The sequence below is a fragment of the Haemaphysalis longicornis genome, unplaced genomic scaffold, assembly GCF_048455015.1.
Source record: "Haemaphysalis longicornis isolate Haplotype H1 unplaced genomic scaffold, Haemaphysalis longicornis Haplotype H1 scaffold_4, whole genome shotgun sequence".
Taxonomy (NCBI): Eukaryota; Metazoa; Arthropoda; class Arachnida; order Ixodida; family Ixodidae; genus Haemaphysalis; species Haemaphysalis longicornis.
In genome coordinates, this window is record NW_027526361.1 from 152,138,965 (window position 1) to 152,148,249 (window position 9,285).

Genomic DNA, 9,285 nt, shown 5'->3' on the forward strand with positions numbered 1-9,285 from the left:
CAAATACAATATTAAAAACAGCAAAACATAAAAATTAAGATAATACTTTTCAAGCAACGGGACAAATTCCCGATTCGAAAGGGCGTACGACAGACAGACACCGTCTAGCCATAACAATTCCTACCATGTCTATAAGGGCTATTCAGTAAGCTCCACTGAGAAAACACAATGTTATTAATAGACCAAGAATATTTGAGCCATTTCAGGTTTTCAGACGACACAGTCTTGCTAAGTCGGGGTGCAGAAGACAGGCAGAAACTGCTTGAGGAACTCCATACAATCATAAAGCTAATTTTTGCTTCACAAGTTGTACAGAAATATTTACGCAGTTCAGTTAGGCGGATGTGGCTGTTTAGAGTTGCTATGAGCGGAAATGCTTTATTGTGAGCTTCATGACGTCGCAGTGGTGCTCTTTCAGGCAAGGAACAATCTTCAAGAGAGCTCTGGAGTGGAAACTGTGACAATACGGATGCTTCGGTTGTCACGCATGGAAGAGGGCTGATCGGATCCATTTGGCCAAGCAGAAGGCGGAGAATGGTTGCAACAGGCGTACCTCCTAAAGAGAAACGAAACAAGGTGGGAAAGTACACGCGACGGTAAAACGTCAGGTTTTCACTGAAAACAGTGTATCTTAAAGCAAAGCTTGACTAATGTCGTCGAGTGGTTTCGCCGTCGCTGTAGATTTGACCTTCATTTGACCGCAGCTGTGCATCATGTGACTCGCCAGGCCGAGCTCTACAAGAGGCCGCGTTCGCCGCTGCCGCTGCTGGTTTGGCGCATGCGCTCTCCGAAGCTGGTTCGCGTCTGACCACGTGACTCGCCGCGGAATGCGAGCTTGACCGTGATTGAGAGCGACGCCGGGCCGTCTTCTATGAGTGTTGCGCGGTAGCTGGAAGAAATCTGATCCGCCGGTGGTAAGCGGCGTCGAAGACCCCGCGAATATCGCCCGGGGAGTTGTTCGGCTCGTAAAATGCGGGAGCGGGACCACAACGATACACTAAGGACGGCTTTAGACGAATCGTATAACCATTACAGCTAAATCAAACCTTAACCAAGGAAAACCAAGACTTGAACAGGCAAAGCCAAGCCTTTGCTTTGCCCATACAGGGTTAGCTGAGTGAAGCCGCAGCCATTTTTTTATTGCTTGCTACGATTGAGCGAATGTTAGTATAATGCTCTGGAAAGTTCCACATGTGAGGTAAATTGTATCACCATGTCAACTGTCCCTCAAAGACTGTAGGTCTTCTTGGTCTGAGCAATTGCTGAGCATCTCTAGGAATTTAGTGTTTGCTTATCTACCAAAGGAAGCACAATTAAATTCGAAAAACCTATAGTGACTAGACCTGACGGCGACCCTGATATCGAAAAATGAAGGAAGATCACACTAACGCGTAAGACTTGAATGTAGCGAAGCTTTACGCAACCTTCATGACAATCACGAAGGTTTAAGTCCACGATTGGAGCCGATTTGAGTCTTCTTCGCAGCTGCAATGACTTTTACTCCATCATTGTTGCTGTACGTGTGAGCTTCTTTCATTTTTCTGAAAGTGATAATCACTGATCTTCACCTTAAGGGAGCGTACGCAATCACGCATCTTTCTTGTTCCGAGCAAGTGTTGCCGCTTACGGTGAACGCTACAGTTTGTTTGGGCGGCCAATCTCCCTAACTGGGTAGTCTCGGCTTGACAGGCGTGCACCGTGTACGCTGAGTGTTCGCCGCGAGGCGCGCACATGCAAGCGCTCGGCATTTATTGTTGTTTTGTACTTCCGGGCTTTCGCCGCAATTTTAAATGCAGAGCATTTCAGTAACTCACGATGTCACCCGCGTTGACGTCCGTAGTCCGCACCGTCGTTGTCCGCACCCCTCCCTACTATATATAAAAAAAAAATACCATCCGGCGCCCGGTTTCGATCCCTCGACCCTGCGGGCGGAACGCAATGTACATGGTGCTCTACCCACTGCGCCACAAAGCCGACACAGAATAGGATGCTACGAACGCGCCTTATATCGTTGACTCATTCAAATTACTGCTGACGAGCGCTCTCTCGTCAGCAGTTGCCACAAGTGCAACAACATTAACGTAACGCAAACTACTTAACGCCGTGCGCCCCCGGAAATGCTCTGCATTTGATCGTGCCCCTCGCGAGGGGGATGTTTTTGTATTTTATGAGCGGTGCGCCGTCTATCGCTCCGGCATACGGCCGCGCGCGCCCGCGGGCGCTAGCGGGCGCGCAGGGGCTGGTTTCGGTATCGTCCTTCGGGCACTTCCCGCTTTTTGCGCCGGCGAAACTGATGTATATCTGATTTTGATTCACTCAGAAGGTGCCGGCTTGTTACGCTCTCGTTTTTATTTAAAATTTTTTTTGTGTAACGCCATAATAAACCACATGTATGTAACAACACAAATGATTTTTTCGTCACTTTACGGTCACCCAAAAAAAATTTTTGCCAACCTCCCTAAGTGGGTATGCTCCGCTTGACGAACGTGCGCAGGGAACGTTGGGCGGTCGTCGCGAGGTAAGCACACACGAGCGCTAGGAATTTTCTCGGTTTTGATAACTGCCGGGCGGTTGCCGTCAGGCCCGCGCTCACCTTCGCGCGCTGGGCTATTGGTATTTTTAACTGCGGACACAAAAAATTACGATTTCCTAAACAGCTTCGATGTTAAAAATTGCATTTTCAAGCTAGTTTTCTGCAATTTGATTATCCGTGCTTTATGGTAGTCTAGCTATTCATTCCATGTTTCCTCTTCCGCAAGGGTTAGGGGCGAGCCTGGTGAGTGCTGCAAATAAGAAATGGCTATAACCCAACACTTCATCGTCAAAGCGAAAAACTCCATGCATGGGGCAACGCTAATGTATTTATTTTTCGATCACATTTATCTTTGTATTTTGGTAGGCTTAGTGGCCTCAACATGAACTGTTACTTTTTTACTGTTGAAGGAATCATTGGCAGTGCCGACAAAAAACATCTACAGCCTTTGAAAAAGTTAAAGCATCTCCACTCAACGTGAAAGCTGTCAAGTGTGGATCAGTGATTCGTCATAGGGGCTCTGACGCCATTCTTTGGTCTTTGCTACCACTTCTCCCGCTCTTCGCCTTTCTGTGTCACTCCTCCCTTGATTAACTGAACAGGACCTTGTTCGTTGCAATTCAATTTTCCCGCCGTCGCAGTGCTCGCGTGCTTTGTACTTGCACAGCTCTTATAGTTTTCTTAATCTTTTAAGTGCAGAGCACTTTAGGGGCCCAGCTTGCCGTCGTAGCTCGTTCGCGGTCGCGCCAACCAGCCGCCGCTGTAACGCCGCGTCATGGACCCAGACAGTACCGCGACACCATGCACCAAAACATAGGCCTCGAAGCCATACCCGCTTGTCCTTCTATTCTGTCTTCCGGCCAAACGTTGAGCGTAATTGAATGACAGGCTTATATACGCAGAAGCATTAGAAACTCCTGGAGCCCCTGGCACTTGCCATACATGAACCCATCATTTAGCGGAAAGAAAACTGCAGGTACCTATGAGGCATAATATATGTAGTTAAACGACAGGCTCCGCGTCATTTTGTGAGGAATCCCGATTGGGTTGGTTTATACGATAGTAAGCAAAAAAATGTGGCCACGAAACAAAAAAAAAGTAAAGCAATTCCACTCAAAGAGAACACCGTGGGAAGGGAGGAGCAATGGTTCGCCCGAGGTGCTGTGGCACCGTTCTCCGCTCTTTGCTACCACCCCTCACGCTCCTGCCCTTCCTGTCTCACTCCTCTCTTGATAAATTGAACAAAGGTTTATGGGCGAAGCTCCTTAAGTCATGGGTCTGTCCATCCCTTGTGTCTCGTGGTACGTGACCGCCGCATGCTTTCGGAGATGTCGCAAAGTGGGCCGCGTTGCACGCGCAAGAACCGGCTGCAACCGGCAGCGCAAACTCGGCACCGGGAGCGCGAGCTTGTCTGTGTTCGCCAACGGAGGCGCGAGCGCACGTGCACTGCGAGGGGGAGATCACGCAAGAGATCACGCCACGAACGCAGGCAGTCGTTCTCGGAGATCGAACGAGACGCAAGGACCTTTGCTCGTTTCCTCTCGTCTTGTTCGGGCACAAGTTCGCCCTAAATATCTTGTCTAGAAAGTCGCGCTTAAACCGCGCGTCGGCAGCTTCGGGCTGAGCTCGCTTGATGCGTTTTGCAGCCGCCTCGCGAGCTCTCACTGCATCGGGGTTTGCCTGCCGATACGAGCGCTTGCTTGCAGCCTCACGAACCCCACAACAACAACAACAAACGATTGATTGATTGAATAAACTTTATTCAAAACAGCAAGCGCGATGTTAGGGCACCCGCCCGGTGAGAGGCGTCCTCAGTCCAGGATGCCTTGGAGGTGACCTGCTCGCGTTGCCCTCTCTACCAGCATGCGCTGGGTAGAGGGGTCGGAGCTGGCCAGCAACTCCACCCACTGCTGTGTGGTGATGTTGGGGAGTGGCGGTTGGGTAGGGGTGTTGGGGCATTCTACGGTAATGTGGTAGAGAGTTCCCATGTTTGGACAAAAGTGACACGTGGCTGGGTATTGGGTAGGGAACATGGCGTGGTACAGTGTATTGTGGGGGAAGGTGTTTGTCTGCAGCTTGCGTAGTGTAACTGCGTCGGTCCTGGAAAGAGTATGGTGAGGAGGTGGGTATTTCTGTCGTTGTAGCCTATAGTGGGCGAGGATATCGGTGTATGTGAGGAGAGGCGTGGACAGGGTTGGGGGCAGGGCGAAGGGGAGGGAGTTATTAGGGCAGTCGGCAACGGCCCGGAGTACATGTTCGCGGGCCGCGGCATGAGCCGCTTCATTGCCTTCTAATCCCATGTGACCTGGAGTCCATACGATATGTGCGAGGGGCAGATGTAGATTCTGGCGTAAAATTCGCAGGGCTTGGTGAGAGATGCGGCCGGTGAGGTAGTTGCGGCAGGCTGATTGGGAGTCTGTTAGGATCGTGATATAATCTTCTGTGGTTTGTAACGCGAGGGCAATGGCGACTTCTTCCGCTGTGGTGGGCTGTGAGGTGCGAATCGTAACGGCGGTGAGTTCTTGCCCCTGGTGATTGGTGACGCTGGAAACAAAAGCTTGGGGATTGTATGCCGTAGCATCTACGTACCGAGTGGTAGTTTGTTGGGCGTATGCAGTCGAATGGTGGTGAGCTCTGGCTTGACGGCGGGCGGTGTGGTACTCTGGATGCATATTGCGTGGTATGGGGGCGATGCGCAATTGCTGGCGGATTGAGAGAGGGATTCGTTCCTTTTGGTCATGGCGAGCTTGAGCTGAGTAGCCGAGTGTGGTGAGTAAATTCCGGCCAGTAGGTGTAAGGGTCAGCCGACGTAGTTGTGTGGCTTTGTGGGCTTCGATAAGTTCTTGCCATGTATTGTGGAGGCCCAGTTGGAGTAATTTTTTGGTTGCTGTAGTAGAAGGAAGGCCGAGTGCTGTCTTGTAAGTTTGGCGGATTAGAATGTCGAGCTTCTTGATTTCTGCAGTTTTGAGGAGTAGGTACGGTGTGCCGTACGTGATGCGACTTGTTAGTAGTGCCTGGACGAGTCTCGTGGTGTCATGTTCTTTAAGGCCGTGTCGCCTTCGTGCTACTCGATGTAGGAGGTGTGTTAGCTGGGTTACGGTGCGCTGTAATGGTAGGATTGTTTGTGACCCGGAACCGTCTTGTGGGATATTGAGACCTAATATGCGAAGTTGAGAACCATGGGAGATTGCTTGTCCGTTCAAGGTAACTATCGGTAGAGGAATTTTGTCCTTGACGCGATGAGAGGTCCGTTTTGTGAGAGTCAGAATCGATGATTTTTCGGGTGCACATGTCAGACATCTTTGTTGCATGTAGTCTTGAATGATGTGGACAGCTTGCTGTAAGGTGTCTTGTTGTTCTCCAATAGAGCCAGTGGAGGTCCAGAGTGTCAGATCATCCGCATAGATGGCGTGTTTGAGGTGCGGAAGGGCTTGCAGCAGCGGAGGTAGGTCTTTCATTGCCAGGTTAAATAGAAGAGGGGAAATTACCGATCCTTGGGGCGTGCCTTGTGGTCGTGTAGGAAAAGGGGCAGTGCGTAGGTGGCTTAACCCCACTGTGGCTGTACGATTTGTCAAGAATGCTTTAACGTAGTTGTATGTATGTTGTCCGCAGTTTGTCGAATTTAGTCCGGCGAGTATGGCTTCATGGGACACATTGTCAAATGCGCCTTTAATATCAAGTGCCAGGATTGTATAGCGATTGTGAGAAGTAAGGTGGTCGAGGAGGTCTTCTTTTAGGTATAAGAGTATGTCTTGCGTTGTAAGGTGGGGACGGAAGCCAAACGTGGTGTCGGGGAAGTGGTGATCATCTTCTAGGTATCCAGAGATGCGGTTGTGAACGAGGTGTTCAAATAGCTTTCCCAGGCAAGAGGTCAGGGAGATGGGACGGAGATTGTCCAACTTGAGGGGTTTGTTGGGCTTAGGTATAAGGGTGATGTCTGCATGTTTCCATTCTGGTGGGATAGTGCCTTGCGCCCATTGTTCATTGAGATAGTCCAGAAGGTGATCAAGGCTAACATGGTCCAGGTTTCTGAGGAGCTTATTTGGTATCTTGCCTTTGCCAGGTGTTGTATTGCGTGTAAGTTTGTGAAGGACGGCTTCGAGTTCTGATAGCGTGAAGGGGGCGTCCAATTCTGGGTTAGGTTGTCCTGTGTACACGGGAAGGGGGGGAAGGGCGTCAGACTGGGAGCTTGCATAGCGTTGCATGAGGTCGTGAAGTATCGCTTGTTCCGAGCCCGGGTAGTTATGGATGAGGCGACGAAGTTGATGAGTTGTAGTTGCTTTCGTTTCTCGTGTGCCCATCAGCGTGCGGAGGATATGCCATGTTTTGCGCGTCCCAAGTGTACCTTGTAGCTTGTCACAGAACTGATTCCAGTTCAGCCTGCTTAGGTATGCGGCGTACTCGGCTGCTTCCTTTGTTATGCGTTCGATGCGTTGTTTGAGCTTTCGATTAGTGCGGTGTTTTTTCCAGCGTTTAAGTAGTCCTGCGCGGGCATCCCACAGATGTTGCAAATGAGTATCTTTGCAGGGTAGTCAGGGGTAAGGGGGATTTCCGTGGTGTACTTGCCGAGTCTGGTAATTAGATCTTGGCTCCATTGTCCTATGTCTGTGATTGGTACATCTTGTTGATGATCGCGGAACTTCTTCCAATTGGTTAATCTGGCAGTGCCAAAACGGAGTTGTGCGCATTTGTGATTGGTGATCGTCAGTGCAAGGAGGTAGTGGTCACTGCCCAGAGTGTGTGTCGTACATTCCCAATGGGTGTCCTTGATATTCTTGGTAAGCGTGAGGTCAGGGGTGGTGTCTCGGGAAACGCTATTCCCTATTCGAGTTGTTGTTTGAGGGTGGTTTTGAATCGTAAAATTAAATTGCTGTATGGCCTCTTGCAGTTTTGTGCCTTTGATGGTATTTCGTCCGTAGCCCCAGGCCATGTGCGGCGCGTTAAAATCACCCAGGACAATCAGCGGGCAGTGTTTCGCACTGATCGGGGCGCGTTTTAGTAGGTCACGAATTCCGGTAAGCAGATGCTTTGGAGGACTGTAAATGTTAAGTACGAACAAGCTTGGTTGGGACTTGTGGGCAGGGAGAACTTCTATAAACGTGTGGTCTATTGTGCTTGGTAGGGTTATAATCTGCGCAGTAAGGATCATGCGGACAAAGATTGCAGTGCGGGAGTTTGAATTTGACGAATAAGCCGTGTAGTCGCGGAGCTGAACATGGGGAGTGCCGGTTTCTTGTAATGCGATGATGTCTGGTCTGCTCTGTTGAGCGAGCGGAAGAAGTTGGTCGCGTTTATTGGTATACGAGCGACAATTCCATTGCCATACAAGCAGTTTGTTTGGAGCCACGGTGGTCTTCTGGTCAGGGGGGAAATTAAAGGGAGTCCTCATCGTCGCAATCAGGTAGTTCCATTTGTTCAGGGTCAGAAGGCAGGGGATGTTGCTTGGACTTCTTGTGCTTTTTGCCCTGGGGGTGCTCTAGTTGCTCTAATCGTTCTTCGCAGTTTTGGAAGCGGTGTTCCATTCGGTCTATGCGGGAGTTTATGGTCTTGACAGCGTCTGACAGAAAGGCCTTGATGCTGTCTGTGGCGAAGTTTATCAATTCTTGTACTTGCGGTAAGGTGGGGGCGATAGGTGTAGACATCGGGTCATTTTGGATATCACCATGGGAGGGGGTGGGGGATGAGGGTTGTGAGTTCTGCATTGCCTTGGAGGTGTTGTTCGCCGTGATGAGTTGTTTCAGTTCAGTGATTTGGGCTTGCAATGCATTAATCTGGTGTGTTTGTTGAGAGAGCTGATTTTTGAGGCGTGCATTTTCTTCTCGGAGGAGGGTTACTGTTTCAGGTTCTGGGGAGGTAGTGTTGGTTGTGTGGAGGGTGGTTGGAGCAGTATTTTGTGGCGGGGCAGCAGTGGGTGGAGGAGAGACAATGGCTGACGAGCTCACCTTTGTTGAGTCAGCGGGAGCCAGTCTTGGGTAGTTAGCTTGCGTCAACGAAGGGGGCATAGGTAGGGCTTGGCTGATGACGTTTCGGAAAGCAGGTGGGGGTGATGGCTTCAGCTTGCGTTTGCACTCCTTGCTGGCGGTAGTGTGAGTAAGTCCACAGAGTTTGCAGCAGGGCACACAGTCATGGGTCGGAGTGGGGTAGGGGGTGTGACACTGCGCGCAAATGTTCCTGTGGGGATCGGGGCAGATGTCTTGACGGTGACCAAGTTCGCCGCACTGAGCACAGCACTGATATGTGTTGCGGTAAGGGCGACAGCGAGTTAAGGCACTGTACGCCCTCACAAAGAATGGAACGTGAGGTCCGTCGAAAGTAATAAGTGCTGCATGCGACTTCCCGAGCATTCTGATGTCCAAGATGGGTGGGCCGGTGGTATGGATGGCCATGCGGAGTTCATGCGGGGTGGTGCCTGGGGTGATGCCCTGAATAACGCCCCGGGAAGTACCCGGGGGCGGCTTCATGTACGCCGTAACTTCGTATGCAGTAGAGCCGAGTTGGATAGCGGTAAGGAAACGGAGGGCGTCAACGATGGCTTCACTGGGAGTGCTTACCGCAATGAGGTTGTTTTGGGCTTGGGGTTGTACCGTGACTTGGGAGTAGAACTGTGCGGCTGGTATGTTGCTGGCGACTTGCAGGCTGTTGGTTATTTGGTTGGTGGTCCAAGCTCCGACCCGAAGGCCCGAGCGCGGGCGTATAATTATCTTGTAGTCTGTGGCAGGCAGGCGGGGAACAGGCGGTGCACGGGAAACGGC